We start from the raw sequence: 22,676 nt of genomic DNA on the forward strand, positions 1-22,676 counted from the left end.
GGTTGGCACTCTCCCCTAATTACCTCTACTTGGGGCCATCAGCGTCGGGGTCCCCGGCCCGTGTCCTCCCAGCAGAGTACACAACGTTGCGGCACGTACCTCCCCTCTATCACCAACCCCTGGGGTAGACCTCCTGGGATACCACAACCTTCTTATATAGCGCCCCAAAACCATATCTGACTGGACAAGTCCAGAGTAACAAATGTCATTTAGCACCACCCTCACATTACACAAAGTGATAACTGAATGTAGAATTGTAAACGCACTACAGTCTAGGAGGTCCTATGGAGTGTAGCAACTGTCCAGCGAAGACAAGAAAACTGGTCTCTGCACCACTTTAACAGATGTGATTGTACTTCCTAACTCTCTTGCATTGTCTTTTCAAAGAAAGGACTGTCCAGCCAGCGGTCCCAGTCGATTGGTGTTTATTATGATGATAGGCACAAGGAAGCACATTAGATGTGCAGCACGACAGTATGCTGATGGCTGTAGGTTTGTGATTCATCTGTTAGCATGGAAATAACTGTGAATTAGCAGGAAGCTTACAATTAGAGCAGGCTAGCTAACTTACAGCTAGCTCTTACAGCCATAACATACAAAAGCACCAGCCAGGATGCAGCCCAATATCTAACAGGTACCGTACACACATATATATACCTATCAGTACATGGACATAGTGACTCGTACACATTGTAAATATGAAAATAGAATCCAGTATTTCGGAACGTGACCTACCGCTTGCACGTTAACGTCAGACTAGGAAGAATTTACTTTCATGATCTCCCTCTATCTGCAAGCATGACCAATGGCATAACACCTTATCTGACTTGAACGAAACAATTAGAATACATAAACATCAAATACATATTTCCACAGTGTCAAGTGGAAACATAACCAATCCTGTTACAGGAGTACTAGGTTTAGATGTGGTTTTTGTTTCAATTTTCACTTCAGCGCATACTTTGGAACTGTGTTGTGTAAATGACGTATCCTTCCTAAACCACAAAACCCCACAATTGTTTCTTAATTAGTTTAAGAGGAGATTAAACACACAGTAGGTGTTCTTAAACGATGATGATCGTCTGAGTTGCGGAGGCAGAATTACCCATCACACTTTTTCATCTTCATATATAAATCACTAAACCGTCTATGCCTTTTATAAATATTAAATTAGACCTAATTAATATTCATAAGCACCCAAACATGTTAAATTGACAATGTGAACGTGGAAATAAGACTGCTATACAATGCCTGGTTTGATTTCGATTGTATCATCTTGAAATGACACTTTAATGAACTAAAGGGAAGTTAGGCCTATTTTCCATTAATGCTAGTCAAATGCTTTTTTCACAGTGGGAGCTGCCTAATAAGCTTAGATAGGGGGAGAGAGGCATAGGCCCACGGTCTCTGGAGGGGCACAGCTATAATTGGATGATCCGAGAACCTCTTTTACCAATTCCAAAAGTAAACAAAACGTGTCATGGCACATCAAACGCCAAATGAACAGCAGCATCATCATTAAAAAAATAAAAAACGTGTGCGTGAGTCTTGGAGAAGTTTGTCTTTGTTGTAGGGCAGCAAAGCAGGTTGATATCTAGAAACTATATCCAGAAGGTTCAGTATCATGGTGTTGGTTGTAGATGACATTGAAAAAGTGTTATTACTGACAGGTTGCTATCTTGAGACAGGACTGTGCGCTCATAATCGGTCGTAGACATCACAGTGTTGGATGTATAGTTCGATGACTGTTAATAATTATTCCTTAAGAGTCTATTGACGCACCCTTCAAAAATACATCAGTTTGTTGTTGCATGGGCTGCGTCTCAATCCACCCCATGTCGGCCTTCTGCGTCTGCGGTGGAAGGTGGCCGATGCTCCAATGGTGTTTGTCAAGCCACGAGACATCCCGAAAATCTGTCTTCTCACGAAAACGTCTGTAGCGTCCGAACCGTTTGGGCAACAAACTAACACGACCCCACTGTGGAAAGGGGAGACTCTCATGTACACAAATGTCACGGGACTCAGATGAAGGTCACCCATACAAATTAATCAAGGTGTGGAGGTAGTTTTGTGTCAACAAAAATAAGGAGTTAAATAGGTGTCCAAAATATATATATATTTCCTGAGCTTTCTTATATCTCCTAGATAGACACTTCAAAACCTTATTCCTTTCAATAATTTTTTGGACTGTCTTTTTTTTGCCATTTATGAATGTTATTCAATGCGTTTCTATGGGCTATAGTAGTAAAGGCCAAATCTTTTTTTTATCAAATAACTGTCCTATATCTTTTTTCTTATACCTAAAGGGTTCCTAAAATTCTAAATCAAATAGCTACATGATCCATGGTATGACCATCTTAAACCCCCCCAAACAGCTTAGACTTTTAGAGATTTTAACGTCCTGGCAGGTACAGGGCTACAGAAGGCCTGGTACATTAGGGCCAGTCTCAGTCAGTGTCAGAACATTACATCAGTCAATGTTGTGAAAGTGTTGAGAAGAAGAAGATAAGGTGAGGAGTGCTGAGGCAGAGAGTTAGCATGGCCTCAGGCCCTGGAGGAGACAAAGCTGCTGAGCACAGCACCCAGCCGCTCCACAGACCCGGTAGGTAGCACATAAAAAAAACGTTCATTTCCCTTGAAAACGCACATATACACACAGCACTATCTCAGATGAGTAGTTTAACTAGAGTATGTTGAGACTGGTTTTAACACGTTCGTAAACTGACATTGGGATGTATTGATGTATTTGACTATGCAGTTCTTTGTCAATTGTATAGGAAATGAACTAGTCTACATTTAACTCTGAGAATGTTCAAATAAACATGTTGGTGTCCATAGGAGTCTCACTTATTCAGTGTTAAATCAACTTTCGAGTGTTGAAAGAATAACCCTGTCTTCAAAGCTACATTTTCAACCCATTTTTCAATTAAGAGTACATTTCACACTATACTTACTATGCTTTTGTAAGACAAGGGCAACTTGTAGCCAATGAGATGTGAGAACACAGAGGGCATATTAATTCATTCATATAGCTCTTCTATAGGTCTTCCCTCTGTATGTGATAAAGATGCTAATATTAAGTCATTTGTTAGTGCCGCATCAGCGGTTTGACTTTTCAGAGAGCTGCTTGACAGGGCTAGCCCTTGGGCACCCACTTAAAAAAAGACCTCCAATTTGCAATTCATACACATCGGGGGAAATGTTTAATTCCATGGCCGTTATTCCACTCAGTTCATTAATTAAAGAAAAAACTGTGCTACTATTGTCTCCTCTCTGCTATTCCTCCCGCCATCTTTTTTTGATGAGCTTTCTTCAGGAGTAATTGAGTCTGTTAATTAGACTGAATTAGACTCAAATTATTCGAACGAGGCCCAGAGCCGGGAGCCGAGAGAGAACACCATATTTCAAACAGAGCTGCTCCACTCAGTTCTACCAGAACAGAAAACCCCCCTCTAACTCCACTTTGATGTCTCCAACTGTCGAGGCTACACTGGAAATAGATTAAATATCAGTGGGCTCCAGCAGCTAATTCCATCGTTTTGCTCACTGGGAGAGCTCTCCTTTGACGTTTTTGTTCTTTTTTTTTTGTTCCCGCCTTTTTACAGACTTGTACTGCAGTTAAATTCGACCATTTCATTTCATTATAGGCCTACCATGGAACTATTTATTTATTTATTTCGTTTTTTTTTTTTTACTCCAGCTCACTCTTTATGTTATATTAAAGGGGATGAGCATCCATCTTGTTTATGCCTCCTCTTACTCAGTGGCAGTCCTTTGCTATATCACATTTTTATGGCCTTTGCCTTTAAGCTGCTATTTATCAAAGCTAGTCTTGGTTTTAAAGATATGAAATGAATCCTTTTTTTTGTGGAGATATGTAAAAACTCTACACACAGACGCACGCACGCACACACACACACACACACACACACACACACACACACACACTTCAGGGCCTAGTGGAGGAGGCCTATTATTTCCATGTGGAATGTTAACACCTGTCACCAGGAGGTATGTGCACATTCATTTATACTGCAGGTATAAACCTTGAAACCCGTTCACACCCGTCCGGCACCCTGACAAGGAGTAAGGTTTGAGCTCGTGTTGCTATTGATTTTAGACACCTTGGATTAGAAGAGGCTGAAAAGAATGCATTTCTCATTTGACTCTTTCCCCTCTCTCTCTCATTCTCTCTTTCTTTTCCTACTTGTGCCCCTTGCTTTTCTCTCTCTCTCTCTCTCGTGCACACACTCACGCAAATACACACACATTTCCTCATTGCCTGACGAGTGATCTAACCCTTAACAATGTCTGAATAATTTAATGCTGGCATTGTTCTCCTCCACAGCTCTTCTAGTCAAGCTAGCCAAAAGAGAGAGAAACAGAGAGAGAGCGAGAGAGAGAGAGAGAGAGACAGTAATGACTTCAGGTTTAGTGGCACCATGGTGGCACACAGGCATGGGAAATGGAGATCAGTGGAGGCTGGTGGGAGGAGCTATAGGAGGACAGGCTCATTGTAATGGCTGGAATGGAATGTATGTAACCGAGTCAAACGTGGTTTGATACCGTTCGATACCGTTCCATTTCTTACATTCCAGCCATTACAATGAGCCTGTCCTCCTATAGCTCCTCCCACCAGCCTCCACTGGTGGATATGTCTTCCATGTAAATGTCTTCCATTTTGGCATTACTGATGCAGATGTTCAGTAAAACAAGCCTACCCTGGAGCCTTGAGCCTCTCTTTCTCCTCCCCATCTCGCTCTCTCTCTCTCTGACAGCCTGCCGCTAAATTTGCCATGATGAATGGTTGACGTCCATGCCAACCATAAGGAGAGAGAGAGAGAGAGCGAGAGAGACAGAGAGCGAGAGAGAGAGGTTCCAGACCAAGGTGTTAATGGTGGTTCCCAGACTGTAGCATGAAAATCCCCTTTAGCTGCTCTCATAAATATGGTAAAGAGATGAAATAAGCTTTATCAATCATGACGTTAGAAATATTAGCTAGTGTGTGTGTGTGTGTGTGTGTGTGTGTGTGTGTGTGTGTGTGTGTGTGTGTGTGTGTGTGTGTGTGTGTGTGTGTGTGTGTGTGAGTACATTAGCATGGCAACATGCATTGACATCATTCTTCACCACAATAACATGCAGAGGGACTTTTCTCTAGTAATGTTCTTCGACATGTAAAGTCTTCCTACTAACGTGTTATTTTGATTATATTACCCTAATGATCCAAGTAGGGGGCATTATTTTCCATGTGCTCTGTAATGTATAGGGGTGTTTAGTATGTATTGTATGCAAGGGCATGTGTTGGTATGTGGTATCACATACCTCATCCACACTATATTCTCATATATTAAGAAGATATACTGTATATAATAATATATTTTTTTTATGGTTCTGACCTCATCTATAGTGCAAACCAGCAAACACTCTGGGCCTGTTGGGCCTTATAACTAGGGCTCAGAGTTTTTCCTAGTCCAGTCACATGTTCAGGAAAAACTCCCTGCTTTAGGCCTTGTCATGTTTACTTATAGTAAGAGTGGACATATCGACTATACCAACGCAGTTTCACTAGATTTAAAGACCACAACATGTTTACATGTTTAGTTTCCCTCACCATTCTGTCCGAGTATTCCCCAGTGTTCAAGGGTAAAACTGTCATAACCGATGAGAAGGCTCGTAAAACCTGACCAATGATTTCTCAGCAGCATGGTTGTGTTCTCAGTTCAGAAGCTGCCTGGGTATTATATATTATATAGAAATGCCCACGTCATATCTTTCACGGTGGCGGTACAGATATAGTGTATAGGAAGCCGGTTAGTTTATCCTCCACTTGTGTATTACTGTTTGAATGTCTCTAACTTGGACTGGCGACGACAGTTTATCAGTCAAAGTAATCCACAATACCTCTACGTCTGTAGAGCGAAGGGGGTAATTCAATATTCCTATATGATTCAAAGGCGAAATGAAAAATAGATTTATTTTGACACCCGTGGCAAGGGACATTAATATGGCTTGAGTCGGAAGGAAATCTGGAAGAAAATCTGTTTTGAGCATCGGCCTTTCTCTCGTCATTCATTCTGATATTAAATTGTTGTTTACCAGTGAAAGAGAAATGGGAAGTTCATACACATGTAAATTGGGGACAGTAAAGATGAAAACAGTCAGTTATGTTTTACATCCTGGTATTTTCTGTTGGGTTCCATCAAAATAAACTTGTTTGAACAGTCCTATATCATCTCAGCTTTAGTTTCATCCATTTACACCTTCAAACAACGAGAGGTAGATTTCTTAAATACGGTGGCAGTTGACTTGCTTTGGGGCCGAACCACATGGCACAAAGCAAGCTAACTTCTATCCTGAGGCTTTGGTTTCTAACCATGAGTTTAATAATGGCCTTTACACGAAATGTACAACCTACTAGAGTTAAATAGCAGATCATAATCTATCATCTCATGACATCTAAGTCTGATTGACTTATAATATATAGACAAACTAGTGAACTTGCCAATTGGTTTGTTTTCTAAAATACAATACAATCCCACAGCCTGCTGAGGTTAAAGTTCATCATCTATCATCACCCGTACTATCTCATGACACCTAGCTCTACCAGCCCTATAATCTCCAGAAAGACCAGCATGATCCTGGTGGTGTTATTCTGTGCTATTTGTCCTGCGTGGACCTTTGGCCTTCTCTTTGTTTTTGCACCACCTCCTCCGGGCCGTGATCCCTCACATGTGGCCCAGGCGGGCGTGTTAGCCCTGGAATCCCTCTGCCTCGACCTCTGACCCCGGGCTAATCCCTCGCCCCAACACAGGGCGGGATCATAAACATGAGTGGCAGCTCCGGACGCAACGGTGAGGTTTGTGTGTTCGTGTGCGTGTGCATTTATGTGTGTGTCCTTGCGCGTGTGTTTTCATCTCCCCATCTGTGTACTCATCTTTGAGCCAGATATGTTAAAAAGCGCTATATCAATATCAATAGCCATTATGTAATGATATATGTGATAAACGATACGTGGCTTTATTCCAGAATCCAAATAACCACAGGAGGACAGGATTCATCCAGAGAATGACGTCTCATGCATACCGACACACATTGGCATTGGCGCATTAGGCTTCTCCATCACTTCAGAACGTGTATTCCTGACACTTTTCCTCGGTGGCACCTCCAAGGTTTACGAGGCGGGTCACGGGAATGTTCATCCCATGTTACTGACCTTGTCCCCATCACGCTCCCCTACACACAGGGAGACGCTAACAGAATGCTGCACTATAGCGAAAACGCTGCACCTGTTCCACTAAGCACAAATGCGCTAGCACAGATTAGCTTCTTTTTTTTATGTAACTTGTGGCTAATGGCTTCCTGTTTCTCTGAACCAGCGGGCCAAATGTTAGCACAACAGCAGTAGAATTGGGTAATATGAAGGCATTGATGTGGTTGGGAAAGACAGCCTCATCTGTGTTAAACATACACATACACACACACACACACACACATAGAACCCAGTGTGTCAGTGCTCAGGTGTAACAGTATATTCATCTGAGTGTTGGAGGTCCTCTCCACTCAGCAGCTGATGCAACACAGAGTCCATCATTTAGGCTCAAGGATGAACCAGACGTGTCCTAATTAGTCCAGTTTCCCCTGTTAAAACATGTATTACTGACCTAGTCCTCTGTCATTCTATAGGGTGAGAAAATGAACCTACGTCAACCCAAATCAACACCCAATCTCATGTTCTCATCGACACTTAAACCCATTCAAAATAATGAAGATTAACAATCGTTCCATGGCTCCCTTCCCAATTGTGTGTGGGTGTGTGTGTGTGTGTGTGAGTGTGTGTGTGTGTGTGTGTGTGTGTGTGTGTGTGTGTGTGTGTGTGTGTGTGTGTGTGTGTGTGTGTGTGCGTGTGTGTGTATGTGTGTGTTTGTGTGCACGTGCGTGTGTGTGTGTGTGTTTGTGTGCACGTGCGTGTGTGTTTTCTCCGCGTTCGTGTCTCGCAATGAAAGCAGATACCTCTTAATCCCGTCACCGCGGCAACATCATTAATTCTCTTAATGGCCACATTAACGTCAGGTGTCAACCACCATGGAAATTCCATAGACAAACATGTTTCCACCACACAATAAATCTACCTTATCTCTCTCAGTCTTTCTAGATGGGAACTGAAAATGGCGGGCTTTGTGTTCCGGGGGGATATGAGACCGGTGCCGTCATGCCTGTTAAGGGGAGCATTAACGATGCGGCGCTGCCGGCAAGTTCCTGACCACGCGGGGTTAAGGTGTCGCCCCTTTAGCCTTGAGCTGTGATTGAGTTACAGATACAGGGAGAGGGGAGAGAAAGAGGTCAGGGGGACTCGATCGGCTCTGTTGCCACTCCAGTTACACTTTGGAGTTTAGCCTACACACACACACACACACACACACACACACACACACACACACACACACACACACACACACACACACACACACACACACACTTGAGTGAATGCACACACATTTTCCATTTTCATACAAGTACACACAGAGACATAGTATGCATGCACACACACACACACACACACACACACACACACATACACCGCATATGTACGCACACACACTTGAGCGTGAACACACATGTGCAAGTGAGCATGTATGCGCTCATACACAAACACACACACACATACACACACACACCCCTCCTCAAAGAAACCTGAGGTCATATGAAAGTAGTGGTGTGTGTTAGTTGTTTGTACTTGAGTGTTTTATTGCCTTGACACACTCGAGAGGCCTAAGTGTTGTACGCTACTGAAGACTACTGGGGTAGAAAGAAATTCAGACACACACACACACAGGCGCACACACACGCACACACAGGCGCACACACACGCACACACACACACACACACACACACACACACACACACACACACACACACACACACACACAGGCGCACACACACACACACACAGGCGCACACACAGGCACACATACGCACACACACACACACACAGGCACGCACAAACAAACACACACACACACACACACACACACATAGTATGCGGCACACACACACACGCAGGCGCACACACACACACACACACACGCACGCACACACACACACACACACACACACACATCGAATTTCTTGGTTAAGTTAAGGGTTAAGGTTTGGAATAGGTATAAAACAAAAGAGTCTAAACAAATAGTGCCTAGCACTGGGCTTGAACACATGACCCTTGGGTCTGGAGCTCGCGGCTTACACCCAAGACTACTTGATGGTAATAGCATGTTTCCTCTAGTGGTCGGTTTTGACGTCATCTCCTGGTGTCCTGTTTACCACGTCTAATCCCCCACCCCCAGCGCCCACACATATCAAGTGATTGAGTGTTTCCCCTTATCTTAATAAAGCCCTTATTCAGCATAGTATAAACATTGATTGGTAATTTAATTCCCTGCTCAAATTATCATCCCCACCACCCAGCCAGCCCCCCTATCCAAGGTTGACATGAGCCTTGAGCTTTGGCAAGACTAAATTATGTTCTATACCCCCCTTCCTCTCTCCCACTAGCCCCTTTCTCTCTCTCTCTCTCTCTCTCTCTCTCTCTCTCTCTCTCTCTCTCTCTCTCTCTCTCCCTCTCACACACACACACACCCTCTACCCCCCTCCTTTGGTGCTAGCCCAGGTGCTGATACAAGCAGAAATGCTGCACGCCCCATCGCTCTCCCCCCTGCCGTCGCCCGGACCCCCCATTCACTACACCTCCTCAGAGAAAGAACGAGGGATGAGGAGAAAGCAAGGATTCCTCTCCTCGCTCTGTAGATTGAACGAAGACAGAAGTGAAACACTGCAATTTTTCTATAAGATAGAGAGAAATAAAGAGAAGTACACGGAGAAAGATAGAGAGAGAGAGAGGAGATAGACGGGGGAGAGAGATGCAGCAGGCTTTATTGAACCGTGTATGTGGCGGCTGGAGTTGTCTGTGAAGAAGACCTGCAGACAGAGAGAGAGAGAGAGAGAGAGAGAGAGAGAGAGAGAGAGAGAGAGAGAGAGAGAGAAGACGATGCATTCGTGGCTGTAGTCTTACAGATGTAGGATCTTCATTTGATCACCCTGTTGAAGGACAACTTTCCTGCAATGCAGGAAATGTAAAATGTGTCATGTATTTGAGGTTTAAAAAGGCTTCGGAAAGTTTGTGATTTCAACTTTGAAATTTCTGACTTCATTTTCCCTTAAGTCACCTGAGGTTGTGCCCCCCTCCCCCCTTTTCTCCTGAGGGAGAAATACTGACCAATGACATGTCTTTGTCCAAAGGGAGAGGGGGGAGAGGAGGGGACGAGGGTGTGTGTATGTGTGTGTCTGTGTGTATGTGTGTTTGCGGCCATCTTGTCTCGTCCCATCAATATCCTCTTATATAAACGTCAGCTGTACCGTTTCACTCATCACTGTTTCCCATTCTGATGGCTTTATCCTCCGGCACAAGGGAGGGGACATCCCTCTCTCTCTCTCTCTTTCTCTCTCTCTCCTTTTGTCTCACTCCCTCGTTTTTCACTGTCTCTCTTTCTCTCGTTTCTCTCTCTCTCTCTTGTTTTTCCCCCTCTCTCTCTGTGTCTCGATTCTCCCTCTTTCTGTCTCTCCCTCCCTCATTTCTCTCTCATTTCCCTCTCTCCATCCACTGCGCCTTCCCAACCCCCCCTCTCTCCTCCTCTCTTTATCATTCTTTATCCCTCTCACTCCTCATCCCTCTCACTCCTCATCCCTCTCACTCCTCATCCCTCTCTCTCCTCATCCCTCTCTCTCCTCATCCCTCTCACTCCTCATCCCTCTCACTCCTCATCCCTCTCACTCCTCATCCCTCTCTCTCCTCATCCCTCTCACTCCTCATCCCTCTCACTCCTCATCCCTCTCACTCCTCATCCCTCTCTCTCCTCATCCCTCTCTCTCCTCATCCCTCTCACTCCTCATCCCTCTCACTCCTCATCCCTCTCTCTCCTCATCCCTCTCACTCCTCATCCCTCTCTCTCCTCATCCCTCTCACTCCTCATCCCTCTCACTCCTCATCCCTCTCACTCCTCATCCCTCTCTCTCCTCATCCCTCTCACTCCTCATCCCTCTCACTCCTCATCCCTCTCACTCCTCATCCCTCTCTCTCCTCATCCCTCTCTCTCCTCATCCCTCTCACTCCTCATCCCTCTCACTCCTCATCCCTCTCACTCCTCATCCCTCTCACTCTCATCCCTCTCACTCCTCATCCCTCTCACTCCTCATCCCTCTCTCTCCTCATCCCTCTCTCTCCTCATCCCTCTCTCTCCTCATCCCTCTCACTCCTCATCCCTCTCACTCCTCATCCCTCTCACTCCTCATCCCTCTCTCTCCTCATCCCTCTCACTCCTCATCCCTCTCACTCCTCATCCCTTTCACTCCTCATCCCTCTCACTCCTCTCCTTCTCTTCTCTTAGGGCGATGCGTCACTAGCCTGCCCCCATGAAACAAGTCAATGTTCTGCCCGCTCGGCAGGCGTATAATAAATCTGAAGCGGCTCTACGGCGAGCGCCGGGGATATTTATCTAAGTGGAGTGTGTCCTCCTCGGCTGAACGCGAGTGATTTCTCGTCTAAGGCCCCTCTTACAGAGAGAGAGAGAGAGAGAGGGGGAGAGGGAGAGGGTGGATAGAGTCCGAGAGAGAGCGGATAGTTAGGGAAATGGTGAGAGAGAGCGAGAGAGATGACTAAAGCCATCGGCGGAGCGAGAGACAGAGAGAGACAAATAATGCCAGAGAGAGAGGGAAATGAGAAAGAGAGAGGGGAATAACTCCATCGACAGAGAGAGAGAGAGAGAGAGAGAGAGAGAGAGAGAGAGAGAGAGAGAGAGACAGAAATAAGGCACTTCCTGACGCTGAGCCCATAAAGCAGCTCTATGGCGGTGATGGTGACGAGGCGAGCAGGGCATTAGTTGAAGCCGCTCTGCTGCTCGGGCAGCTTAAACGCCATGCAGCAGACACAGATCTGGATGAATGGCTACCCTCCTCCTTAGGGCCTTTACCTTCAAAATCTCTCTCTCTCTCTTCTTTCTCGGAAGAGAGATGTTATTGCTGCTGCTCGCCTGTGAGCGATTGCACATTACAGGAAAAAGGGAAGGAGGGAGGGAAGAGAGAGGGAGAGAAAGAGAGGGGGGACCAACGAGGGAGAGAGATGGGGGTGAGAATGGGAGCGAGAGATAGAATGAGGAGGGAGAAATGAGAACGGTAGTGATTATGATGATGGAGGGATATTTCTATTCGACTGTAAAAAGGTGAAGCAGGAAGCAGACGTCGATATCACAGTGTAAATCTCAGACTATCAGAGTAATTAGCGTGGGTGAATTTTTCTGGACTTGACTTGTATTCTCTGCATCTTGGATACGGTCAACGTTGTAATGGCCTATGCATCAAGTCCTTACGTGAAATGAGCTTTAGTCTATGTAGAATTGTGGTTCAGATGTTGCAAATGCAATTAGTACTGCATTACTGTAAAACCGTAAGACAGTGGTTGCTATGCAAGGGATCGTCATAATAAACTGCAGTACTGTTGTTCTAAATTATCTATGCTAAGCCCTGAATTATTCATCCCTGCATGCCTTTATACATGAGATGAGCCCTACTTGAATATTACTGTATTTCCCCCGCAATTAAACCAGTCCATTTTGCTTAGCACACCAGGAACCTTCTAACAACATGTGCTAAAGTTAATTACCTATAATAACGACGTGATATATTGGGGATGTGGCTTCTCACTAAGAACATGGTATGAAACAAGAAGCTTTTAATAAAGTCCTAAAGACAACACAGACCCTGCGGAGCATGTCATCTGTGTGTGGGAGTGTGTAGTCTTCATTTGTTTACACACACTATGAAATGAGGATGAGAGAGAGGGTTTGTTTGTGTTGTCTGGGTTGTACAGTGCACTGCAAAAAAAATCTGCATGCTGTTTTTGACTTGTTTCCATATTTTTTCAAGTTCAGTCAACCAAACTTTACAATTGACATTATTACAACGTAATCCAGATGCATCATCAACGCAGTTGATTGGTTAAATTAGCAAAAACATTTCAATTTGAGTTCTTCTCTAAACATTAGCTTTGACTGTAACCGTAAAATGCCTGAATTTCAGTTGCTCAACAAAAACCCAGAATTTTCGTCCGAAGGTGACCTATTGTGGGGAGAAACATCGACATGTTTGTCAATTATATTAGGTTAAAGGTTAAAACCTGTCTCACCCCTTAGCGCCGCAGGTTTTATTTATTTTATTTTATTTCCAAAGGAGCTTTATGGAGAGCTCAGTCAGATAGCCTCAAACCTGTGTCATTCTAAACTTGTAAAATATTACAACTACACAACAAAAAAATGCTGAACAGGAGAAAACAGCTTCCAGTTATTTGTACTCATCGTGGTAGAACACAAGCTTTTATTTCTACACGCTCAACATACAATAAACATACATTTTCCTTGTACATCTACAACGTAAAACCATAACATATGTAGTGTCATATTAATATTAATGACATTGTTGCATTATTATGATAAAAAACAGGGACTTTTCATTAGAGACAAATGAAGACTATTGTCAAACAATTATGGCATAATAACATTAACAGACTCAGTGAGTCTCTTCATGATTGATAATATTAGGGGGGGGTTGATTCAATGGTGTCGGGGCTTAAACAAGCACCCATCTTTCCCTCAGGGGCTGTGCTTTTGCATTAGTCAGACAAATCTCTTTGTCAAACCCCTCTCCCCCTTGCACATTTTTATTCATAAGCGTTTGGCCTTAAGAAAGACATCAAACCAAGAATACAACGAGAGGTCACCGGCATCTTTGCACAATGTTAACCCCCGCATTGACGGAGCTAATTCACATTTCCTCAGTTCAGCCCACAGGGGTTAAAAGTAGGAGGAGGAAAGAAGAGATGGAGGGGAAGGGGATGGGAGGGAGGGAGGGAGGGAGGGGGAGAGGAGGGATGGAAGGGAAGGGGATGGGTGGGAGGAGGAGAGGGATGGAAGGAAAGAGGTGATGGTGGGAGGGGGAGAGGAGGTACGGAAGGGAATGGGATGTCTGTGCATGTACGTGCACATGTGTGTGTGTGTGTGTGTGTGTGTGTGTGTGTGTGTGTGTGTGTGTGTGTGTGTGTGTGTGTGTGTGTGTGTGTGTGTGTGTGCGTGTGTGTGTGTGTGTGTCTCTCTCAGTCTGCAGTGTCTCCCACTTGACCCCGGCCCTCACCACATGGGGTTTGCTTTGACGGCCCCTGTGTCGCCAAATGAAAAGAGGAAAAGTGAATGTTGTCCTCTCAGAGCTCATTGGAACTCATTACAATAACAAAGGGGGCATATGGTTGTGTGTATGTTAGTTTATGGCGGTGGCAGCAACCATATTCCTCGGCGTAGGGAAGCCAGGTGCTATATGACTACACCCACTGAGAGTGGACAAATCATCTGCTGATGGCTCAGAATGGCCTCAGCCTACACGACCCAACGGGGTTCATCTCTCTTTCACTGTTCTGTAGGACTGACTGACTGGGCTTGGGAAAGAGGAAAACACACTGACTGCACTGTATGACCATGTGAAACAATGGGTTGAGTTTGTACCTAACTTTATTTATCAGGGGAAATAATCATTTCACATAAAAGAAAGTAGGGAAGTGGATTTTCTCATAGGCTAACCCTTTGAATAAAAAAACAAACATATTCATTCCAAACCAGATGACCCTAACATCCCTCACCCATCACTCAACAGAAAGAACTAACCTGCAGCACTATAGACTCCAATCTAGCAGCCCCTTCCACACAAAGAGCTCTCTCCGTCATGAATAGGCAGCTCCACCCTAATGGCAATTCAATAAACTCCCCCTATTCTAAATGAACAGCCCAATCCTCCTTGGCATCTGCTGCGGGCCAACCTCGCCAGACGCTCGTCTTGTAAGAGGGCCATTGCTAGCTAATTGAAAGACTGTTGTGGCAGGAGAGAGGGAGAGGGGTAGAGAGACAGAGACAGAGAGACAGAGACAGAGCTAGAGACAGAGAGAGAGAGCAAGAGAGAGAGAGAGAGAGAGAGAGAGAGAGAGTGCGCGAGAGAGAAAGAGAGAGAAAGAGAGAGAAAGAGAGACAGAGAGAAAGAGAGACAGAGACAGAGACAGAGACAGAGACAGAGACAGAGACAGAGCTAGAGACAGAGAGAGAGAGAGAGAGAGAGAGAGAGAGAGAGAGAGAGAGAGAGACAGTGACAGAGACAGCGAGAGAGAGAGAGAGAGAGAGAGAGAGAGAGAGAGAGAGAGAGAGCGCCATCCCATCTTCCCTCTCAGGAACAGCTGACCTGTGGTGGTCCAGCTCCCAGAAGGCCATGTTGTTCTAGCCCGTCTGGGCAGCTCATTCACAGATCTAACACCCGTCAGATAATTATTGGGGACCTTTGGGTTTTGTACGATTTAACTAAATGAAATGATTGGTGTGGGTTGGGATACATTGAACATGTTGCTCTCTACATAGTCACTTGTGACAGATGATACAAAGTAGCTTGGCAGTTCAAGATTTGGTTCTGGCTATCGAGATTACTCTCATAACCTATGGTTCTCATGTTAACTTTTGGAAGGAAATTTACACTGGATTTCACTGATATATAAATTCATACAGACCCTACTGAAAGTCTACACAGCCCTTTCACAACTGTCACATGTTGCTACCTTAAAATAACATCTAAAAAGGGATTCAATTTGATTTTTTCTCTTCAGATCTACACCACCTGTTCCACATTTTAAAAGTGAAAGATAAAGTAGGCTATTGAACATTTTCTAAATGAATAAAACACATAAAAGAAGGTGTATTGATTACGTATGTCTTCACAACACAGAGTTAATACTTGGTGGAAGCACCTTTGGCAGCAATCACAGCTGTAATTCATTTTGAATATGATTCTACCAACTCTGCACAACTCTTAGGGTGACATATATCCATCGTTTTATTAAATTGCTCAAGCTCAGTACATTTTTTGGGGGAATCATTTATGGACAGCAATATTCAAACCTTGATATTCAAGCAGTTTTATTGTCAGGACTGAGACTGGACCATTCAGGAACACTCAACACCTCTTGGAACCTCATTCTGGTATCTTTTCATTCAATTTTTGTACTTGTCCCGCTGAAAAATACAACTCTATCCCAGGGTTAGGTATTCAGAAGAATTAGACATGTTTTCCTCTAACTTCTTACCTTTGCTCCTTTCGTATTTATTTGATCCTGACAAACTCAGGCAAAAAGCTATAGAGGAAAACCTGCCTCAGTCTTCTGAATACCTAACCCTGGGATAGAGTTGTATTTTTCAGCGGGATAATTACACACATTTTAATGCCAAGGACACACCAGAATGACTTCCCAAGAGATAATTAAGGGATCCAGTCTCAGTCTTTGCTTGAAACTCAGAGAATGTTTGAATATTGCTGTCCATCTAAGATTCCCAACCAAATTTACTGAGCTTGAGCAATTTTGACAAAAACAATGGATATACAGTGCATTCGGAAAGTATTCAGACCCCTTGACTTTTTCCACATTTTGTTACGTTACAGCCTTATTCTAAAATGGATTTAAATATTTTTTTACCTCATCAATCTACACACAATACCCCATAATGACAAAGCAAAAACAGGTTTTTATAAATGTTTGCACATTTATAAAATACAAATAAAATAAATACCTTATTTACATAAGTATTCAGACCCTTTGCTTTGAGACTCAAAATTGAGCTCAGGTGCATCCTGTTTCCATTGATCATCCTTAAGATGTTTCTACAACTTGATTCAATTGATTGGACATGATTTGGAAAGGCACACACCTGTCTATATAAGGTCCCACAGTTGACAGTGCATGTCAGAGCAAAAACCAAGACATGAGGTCGAAGAAATTGTCTGTAGAGCTCTGAGACAGGATTGTGTCGAAGCACAGATCTGGGGAAGGGTACCAAAACATTTCTGCAGTATTGAAGGTCCCCAAGAACATAGTGGCCTCCATCACTCTTAAATGAAAGAAGTTTAGAACCACCAATACTCTTCCTAGAGCTGAGCAATCGGGGGAGAAGGGCCTTGGTCAGGGAGGTGACCAAGAACCTGATGGTCACTCTGACAGAGCTCTAGAGTTCCTCTGTGGAGATGGGAGAACCTTTCAGAAGGACAACCATCTCTGCATCATTCCACCAATCAGGCCTTTATGGTAGAGAGGCCAGACGGAAGCCACTCCTCAGTAAAAGGCACATGACAGCCCGCTTGGAGTTTGCCAAAAGGCACCTAAAGACTCTCAGAACATGAGAAACAAGATTCTCTGGTCTGATGAAACCAAGATTGAACTCTTTGACCTGAATGCCAAGCATCACGTCTGGAGGAAACCTGGCACCATCCCTACGGTGAAGCACGTTGGTGGCAGCATCATGCTGTGGGGATGTTTTTCAGTGGCAGGGACTGGGAGACTAGTCAGGATCGAGGGAAAGATGAACGGAGCAAAGTACAGAGAAATCCTTGATGAAAACCTGCTCCAGAGCGCGCAGGACCTCAGACTGGGGTGAAGGTTGACTTTCCAACAGGACAATGACCCTAAGCACACAGCCAAGACAACACAGGAATGGCTTCGGGACAAGTCTCTGAATGTCCTTGAGTGGCCCAGCCAGAGCCTGGACTTGAACCGGATTGAACATCTCTGGAGAGACCTAAAATAGCTGTGCAGCAACGCTCCCCATCCAACCTGACAGAACTTCAGAGAATGGGAGAAACTCCCCAAATACAGGTATGCCAAGCTTGTAGATTCATACCCAAGAAGACTCAAGGCTGTAATCGCTGCCAAAGGTGCTTCAACAAAGTACTGAGTAAACAGTCTGAATAATTATGTTAATGTCATATTTCCATTTTTATTTTAAATAGAAATTTGCACACATACACACCAAAAAGTTTTTGCTTTGTCAATATGGGGTATTGTTTGTAGATTGATGGGTGAAAATCAATTGAATCCATTTTAAAATTAGGTTGGACCATAACAAAATGTGGGAAAAGTCAAGGGGTCTGAATACTTTCTGAATCCACTGTATGTTGCCATGTGAGTTGTGCAGAGTTGGTAGAATCTAATTCAACAGGATTTACAGCTGTAATTGCTGTCAAAGGTGTTTCCACCAAGTATTAACTCTGGGGTTTGAAGGCATATGCAATCAATACAATTAAAAAAAAATGTTTTATTCATTTACAAAATGTTCTACACTTTTTCTTTCACTTTTGAAAATGTGGATCAGGATGTGTCGATTAGTGGGACAAACGTCGACTTCAATCCCTTTTAAGATGTACTTTAAAGGCAGAACAAATGTGACAGCTGTGCAAGGGGTGAGTAGACTTTCACTAGGCACTGTACAAATATGAATGCACTGTATGGATTGAAATTCGTTGAACACATTGCTCTCAACCCATCGAGTTCTTTACTCACTTCTGTCAAGAATTGTACACTCTATTTCAGTAAAACTCTCATTTGAATCTAAAGTTTACCGTGTTGTTTATTGTGAGAGGATGGTTCCACTCCCGTCTCCCCTTCATCCATATCTGTTCATACTCTCCTGTAATTGTAATTCCATTACATCAAATAAAACGAATCTAATGAAAATCCAATGAAAACTAAGGATTGCTGTCGTAATTTCTACCCAGGTCTTCTCTGACAGTTTACATTATCAAAACTCAATGAATATGAATATAGACAATATAAACTATACAGGACGCAGCCGGCTAACTCTCCCAAGCCCTTCAACGCTATAGTTTACTGCATTACTGAACTGAGAGATGTATATGAGGGAGAAAACTCATTCAAGTGAAGTATGCTGCTGGTATAGAGGATGGTAGTATGAATGCAGGTGGGACGTGTAGAAGTCTTTCCATAGAAAAATGTTAGCCTATGCTCTTATGAGGGCAATGCCGCCACTTTTCATATTCACCGTCTCCAGCACCATGCCAGTGTCTATATACTGTATGTGAAAAAATGCACGTTTCTATGATCTGTGGTTAAAAAGAGAGGAAAGGTCCTAAAAAATGCTTTTCTGTGGATTAAAAGTTTTTAAAAAACAGTGATTTTCTTCTGTTCAACATGATCATCATACAGTATGCTGTATAAAGAGTTTGGATAACTTTCTATGGATCTAATTTAACTGCACTGTATATAAGTATCTGAATATGTAATATTGTGTAACCCCAGGAAGAGTTTCTTGCTTACTGGAGGGTATTTTGTTGCTCCGCATGGCACCATGAATCTCATAGTGTTAGACAATCACTGGTTTAAATGTTTTAACCTTTGATGATGTCATCGCGTATAACTTTTTTGCTTTCTCTTTTTTCCCGTCAAAACGTAGAACTGCACCATTTTCACATAATGCTAACACTGGTATTGTGCTGGAGGTAATGAAAATGAGGTTGAAAAGTGGTGGAATTGCCCTTTAAAGCCACAATCTGCCATTTCAACATCTTGACCATTGACTGACCATTGAACAGAAGCAAATATTGCAGAATGTACTAAGAAGGATTCAGGTCAAGAGTAGTAGGGTTATGTCTTGCACCCATTGACACTGAAACTCCCTCCACAGAAAACAACAGCGACTATATGCTTTGATTTAGATAGACATGATTAAAAAGTCACAACCTTCATCAATAGTAATCCTTTAGTAGTTATAGAAAGGTCCTCCAGTTAAGCACCATGCCACTCTCTACCCAGCCAGTGACGCTGACGCCGGTTGTGGCAGGTAGCCTAGCAGTTAAGGGCATTGGGCCAGTAACCGAAAGGGCGCTGGTTTAAATCCCTGAGCAGACTAGATGAAACATCTGGTTCTGTGTGCGGCGTGCGGCCCCTCCACAATCACGTTGGGGTGGGTGGCGGGGCTGGTGAGCCCCTTTCCCCAAATCTCCAACCAAACATATGTGCCGTTTCATTGGTTTTCATTGTTTTTGAGGTGGAAAAGTGTGCATTCTGCGATTAGAAACGCTTGTGTCTGGGCTGTACCAACCATGTTTATGGCCCCCCCCAAATCACTCTGAGTTGGTTGAGCAGACCTGGGTTCAAATACTATTTGAAATTCTTTCAAATAATTTAGCTGTACTTGATTGAGCTTGCCTGCTGCGATAGAACCAATTAGAAAGTCCCAAAAGTGCCAACCCCGACCACATGGCGCTCTAGGCAGGCTAAAGCAAATGCTTAAAGTATTTGAAAGACTTCAAATAGTATTTGAACCCAGGACTGGGCTCCAGCCAGTTGGCTGGGTCAGTAACAACCTGGGGGAACCAACTGTTAGTGTTGGATTGGGCTGTAATGATACTGGTGTAGTGGGAGGATCCCTGTGGTTACTCAGAGACTGGGGTGTTCCTGCACCTGTTTGGCTTATTTATCCTGTTACCACATTAACTGGGAGAGTATTGCAAGCTGTTTTGGTGTATTGACTGTTGACTTCAATGTTGATATGTTCTATGCATTTCAAGGTTTGGTTCCCATTGAATGTATTGGGGTAATATGCTAAAATATATACAGCCTATGTAGTTGACTTGTCATGCAGTGCAACTCTTAATCACATGTATGGTCCCAAATGAATAATCTATGATTCCACAGCACAGTGTGGCATAGATACCTCTTCTAGGAAGTTGATATAGAAGGCTCAATGCTTTCCACAAGAATTGTCTAATGCCAGTGTGCAAATTACCCCTGGTAATGACATATGATTTATGTATTAACTGTGAGACATATCTGAGCCTCTATCTTGAGCTGATGTTATTTGAGATAACATGTCTATTGGGGGTAGGCTATAGGCCATCCTTGGGGCCTCACAAAGTGGCTACAATGTGGATAGTTCAAACCAGCTGTCTAACCAGTGTCTAATCCATGGTGATTGCTGTGTCTCCAGTTGTGGGGGTCCATCATGCATCAGCATAGCGTTGAAAGATTGATTCTTTGTACACCCCATAATGTTTATGAGGTTATGTTGTTTACAAACGAAGTCCTACTGCCCGTGGAGACCATGCATATGTTATTCAGACAACGAAGGGCCTCTGCTTGAGGGCTGGCTACTTATACAGTTCCCAAAAATATTTTGGTGATTTTACTTGATCGCAGGACTACTGGTTACAATAAAAGCAGTTGACATTTGAACGACATGTCGGGTGCGTTGCCAGAGAATGTCGCTTTCTCAATGCAGTGTGGTAATAGCTAGCCAGATACAGTTCCCTTGCTGAGGGAGAGCTGAGAAGTAGGCATGTTGACGACCTTGGCAAGGGGGGGGGGGGGGGGGACAGAGTATGACGACAAACCGCCGCAAATATCTATCTTTAATAAAACAGGCGCTGTATCATAGCAGTAGTCCAGCCCTTTGAACAAAATCTGCGTTGGCTCATAGTGGCGGATTGCAACATGCAATAGACATGTCCATCACAATCAAGTGTGACAGGCGGCTAAATGACAAGAGTTATGAAGGCTTGGCTCTTCAAAAGTATTGGCCCTACTTCGAGAATATCATATCATTACCATAAACGAAAGCGTTCTGTGTTTTATTCGTGTTTTCCATGTAATCGCATACACAGAAGTCTTATTTTGGTAATGAAGCATTAAACGAAAAGCTGTTCCCAGGTGTTGACACTTTTTTTTTATTAACTTATGCCAAAAATGTGCGTTGTTTCTTTGTTATTCTTGATTGGATGTAACAAAAAGTTGGCAAAAAAAGGAGGAGAACGCAGTATGAAATGTGTGAATTGGGAGTGTTATGCATTTATTATTCGTTGCAGACCAAAACTGAGTCCACATATCTGTGGTCTATTTACCTAGTATTTTGTCTGTCAGGAATGTAACCTTTGATGGTGCAAATTCGATAATAATACATCGAATGTGTACATCAATATTCCTATAATAATTACTACTTACTGGAGCTACTGGTACTGGTATTGCCTATTAGCCTACTGTTGTTAAAGACAACTATTATGTTGAATGTATCCTACTCGTATTACTCTGGTGTTACAAAAATAAACCCATATAGGAAGGACATTAGCTGCCAATTGATTGCTACACAATTACGGATTTGAGTATTTTAACTTTCAAAAATCTTTGTCAAATATTTTGCTGTCATGTTTGATGTGGTGTTTTCCAACTAAATCCTGAGGAATGGGGCGCGTTTCATACAAAATGGGGCATGTAAAAGATCTAACATCGACTCTGAAATCAGATATTACCCCCGACAAGCAAATATAAATTCTGGAATAAAACTGTCTTGAGTTTTGGCTGTGGGGTAGCAAGAACTTCCAAATGTGATTAAGTTACCAGGAACGCAGTTTACCCATGCATGCAGAAACCATTTTTAAAGTTGACAGAACGACAATACAGAAAATCCCTTTGTAGCCTACATTTTATAACCAGTGTAGCCGAAACGTTAATCACAATAGATTTAGTTCAGAGACAATATTTCGTTCCAAATGTTTCGTTCTGAACCAAATATTTAAAATATATAACTAAACTCAGAATTGCACGTGGCATCATTCCTCACTTCCATAATGCCATAATTTTAACTTTTTCGTTTCAATGTTTTTTTAAATCCTTTGCTTAGGGCCACATGAATTATTTTGCATTCAGCTGCAAATTACATTTGTAGCATATTTGAGGCGTGAGGTAAAATATTGGTGATATCAAACC

The sequence above is a fragment of the Salmo trutta genome, chromosome 38, assembly GCF_901001165.1.
Source record: "Salmo trutta chromosome 38, fSalTru1.1, whole genome shotgun sequence".
NCBI lineage: Eukaryota > Metazoa > Chordata > Actinopteri > Salmoniformes > Salmonidae > Salmo > Salmo trutta.